General features: G+C 35.6%; 1 pseudogene; it reads right to left on the reverse strand.

Moving 5' to 3' along the window:
- Window positions 1-503: 503 nt before the first annotated feature.
- On the reverse strand, window positions 504-629 carry LOC123393576 (annotated as a pseudogene).
- Between the last annotated feature and the right edge of the window lie 3,285 nt (window positions 630-3,914).

Below are 3,914 nucleotides of genomic sequence, written 5' to 3' on the forward strand. Positions count from 1 at the left end.
TATAGATTCATAAACATTGAGTTCATGGACAACTGCACAGTAACTCATGTCTGAATGAAACATCTAACACACGTTTTGTCCATAAAGGACACTTAGGAGCCCTAGTGGCACTTTTGCACTCTGCTTGGGGGCCATTTTAAACCGTGAAATCACCAAGAAAAAGCATACAAAATAAGAAAAACATGCCCCTAAATAGGCGAGGAAACAAAGATACTTGTTTACAGTATGAGAGCTGAAATAAGAAGGCAGAGCTTTGCCTTATTTGTCCTCCACTGATAACTGCACTTTGATAACTCTAATTTTTTGCCTCTTGGTACATGTCTGTAAATAACTGCAAAATTGCCATGGGTATTGATTTTAAGGTTACAAATAAAATTTAATAAGTAAGCAAACACAAATTTGGACTCCATGAAAAATAGGAAAGAACTGTATATTGTGAGATTATTAACTGACTGATTTATGACTATATTATTCTCAATGAGGTCTTTATAATTTTGGAAAATAGAATAAACCCTTTTTTCCAAATTAAACTTTCTACTATATATTGTTATTCTTCTTTTGTTTTCAATTAGCAATAATCGCGCCTCAGATAAACCTCATTGGCTAGGATACTGCCACTGTGCAAAGCTCCTTTTGTTTTGTTGGTATTGTTGTGGAATATACCTCTCCATATAGTTGAATTTTGCTTTTTATTTTGTTTCTTGAAACAATCTGAGAATCACTGCCTTATAATAAACAAATTTTACTAACAATAGTGATTATGATTATTTTGGTTAATTTTACCTGGGCCATAGGACAGGCAAGGCTAGGTAGGGAGAGACAAATGGGGGGTGATAGGACTAGGCTAATGCAGGGAACTACATAACCAGGCTCACAGAAATACCACAGGTGGAGAAATAGACATGATATTTACAAGAGCACCTCCTTTGTGCTCATGATATTTACAAGCTGGCTCTGTTTGTTCTAAATATAGACATGATATTCACAAATCCACTGTGATATTGACAAGAAATTTACCAAGTTCCCTGATCGGTCTCCTGTGAAAGACCAATGTAAAAGCCCTCAGTGGCAACTCATTCAGGACCACCAGCTTTTCTTTTCTGTTCTATCCCTCTCTTAAAAGATTTTCACTTCACTTAGTCCTTTTTCCACTAGATTCAATCTTCATCATTCTTTGACTCTTATGAGCAAGAACTCTGCCACCCTGCAACACCACTTTCTATTTTGAGAGTTTCTGGGTGCTTTTTGATTTCTCTTTTCTTTTTCTTGCTCTTCCCTATGTTGATCAAAATTTATTTGTTCCTTATTTCTTCCTGTGGTCACTTAAAAACTATACATCAGAACTCTCTTCTACAAGTGATTTTAGTATTTGATTGCTTTTTTAATCAAACATTGAGTAGATACAAAAATAAAATGGTATAGAACATGAGGAGATAATAATAATGCAATGACACCCTAATACCAGTCACCTGTTAGGGTCAAGAAGACCTCAACCCAGGGAGGCGCGGAGGAACTACACCAAGGCGGCTCTTTCTGCAACAGCAAGGGTTTTATTGTTCCAGCATGCTGGGGCTCTGCAGCACACCTAGAATGACAAAACATTTCTATTAAATTTGAAGTGCCTCTTGCACCATTCTAATTCCATCCCTGCCATGTCTATCAGAGATAATTAGTCTAAATGTTGTGTTATATCATTTCTCTGTTTTTCTTTTTTTATTTTACCACATATGTTTGTGTACCTAAACAACGTGTTTCATATTGCATGTTTTTACCTTTATATCAATGGATTCAAACTGAATGTGTTTTTCTGTGACTTGCTTTTTTTGGCTCAAAAAAAAAAAAAAAAAAGCCCTTGTATTGTATTTTTGAGATTCATCCAGGTTGATATATTTAACTGTTCAGTTTTACTAAAAATTGAATTACACAACTTACTTATCCAATCTACTATGGTTGGAAATTTGTCTTTTGTTTTGTTTGGCAGTACTCCAAAAACATTATTATATAGATCTCCTGAACTGCAGGTATAATGGTTCCTCCAGGGTGTATTCCTAAGAGTGAGCTTACTGGGTTTTAATTTAGGAGCATCTTCAGCTTTCCTCAACAATGACAAATCGACCTTAAAGTATTTGTTTCTTTCTGTGTGAAGTGCCTGTTCTGTCCCTTGCTTACTGTCTTTTATGTTTGATTTATGTGAAGATAGAGAGTTGGATGGATTGATGGATGGATCAATAGATATTCTAACACTTTGGGTCAGTTATATTTGTTGCAAATATATTCTCCCAATTTTCAAATTTCATTCTCACTGATTTCTTTTTATAAAATTTATTTTATGAACATTTACATAGTTATATGACTCTATTTTCTTGTAAGTCATTTAATCTTCTTAGCGACTCTTTGATATAGGTACTATTATCAACCTAAACTTTGAGGAAAGAGAAGTGGTGAGTATGAGTAATTTGTTCTGGTTCATACTGGTAGTTGGTAGCAGAGCCAGTATTCAAACCCTGGGCATTAGTCTCTGAAGTGTGAGATTCCAACCCCTATTCTGTGCTGCAACTCTATGATCATCAGAGAATTTTAATTTTAATATATCCAAGTTTATTACCTTTCTTCTTCATTAATTGAAGTTTATCTTGTTTAGGAAATCCTTATCTCGGATGTGAGGGCGATCTGGCTGCGACATCTGTCACCCCATAGATCGCCAGGGTTGATTGGCTGCTCCGGCTGGCTAGGTGGGTGTCCCCTTCCTCCCTCACCTCTCCATGTGCGTCCCTCCCAAAGCTGCGCACTCCATCGAAGAGGACGACCTTCCCCGATAGAGGAAAGGACCGTTCTTTGTCAAGGGTATACCAGTAGCTGCGCTCCCCTGCTAGAACCTCCAAACAAGCTCTCAAGGAAATCCTTATCTCAATATCATAAATATGGATTTTTGGACATTTCTTCAGCATTTTACAGTTTTGCTTCTCCCTCTAAAGTTTTTAATCCATGGAGAATCGTGTGTCTTTGTTAAAGGATCTGATTTCATTTTTTTTAGGGATAGCTAATTGCTAAAATGTTTTTCTTTCTCTGCTAATATATAATGTCATCTCTGTAATAAACATAGAACAAAAGCTACCAGGAATAAGTGAATTTAATGATGACTGGGAATTCCAGTGATGTACTGGAAAATTAAATGGAAAAGCTTATCATAAACATGAAACATTTCAAAAACATGAAAAATGTAAGGGTGACTTTTATAAAATAATGTGTGATAGATCTCTATGATAAGATCTCCAAACCTTGCTGAGGGAAATTAGAAAAAGACTTAAATAAAAGAAGGGATATACAATTTTTAAGGATCAGAGGACTCAATAATTAAGATGTCAGTTCTTCCGAAATAGATGTATAGATTCAAAATAAATCCTGTCAATATTGCAGTTATCTATTTTGTAGAAAGTCACAAGCTACAATTTTTATTTTAATTTTTTTGGCTAATTATGATTTATAACTATTTTTAAATGGTTTATAGAAATACAATTAAATAGCCGCTATTGGTTTTGTTCCAGCAAACTTTCTGTACTCCTTACTCATTATAATAACATGATTACAGATTTGTGGGAGTTTCTATAGATAATCACATCAGCTCTGAATTATGTCAACTTTATTTCTTTCCTTCCAATTCTTATGCTTTATGGTTCTCTTGTTTTGTTCTCTGGATAATATGCAACAAAAGTGGTGCTGGCAGTCCAGTGCTTTTGTTTTCTTTTTCCTTTTTTTTTTTTTTTTGAGATGGAGAGGGCAAGCAGGGGAGGGGCAAAGGGAGAGACAGAATCTCAAAACAGCCTCCACACCCAGCGTGGAGCCCGATGCAGGACTCCATCTCATGACCCTGAGATGATGACCTAAGCCAAAATCAAGACTTGGACACTAAACTG

Source organism: Mustela putorius, unplaced genomic scaffold (genome assembly GCF_011764305.1).
Source record: "Mustela putorius furo isolate JIRA1106 unplaced genomic scaffold, ASM1176430v1.1 tig00000874_pilon_pilon_pilon, whole genome shotgun sequence".
In the NCBI taxonomy this organism is placed as follows: domain Eukaryota; kingdom Metazoa; phylum Chordata; class Mammalia; order Carnivora; family Mustelidae; genus Mustela; species Mustela putorius.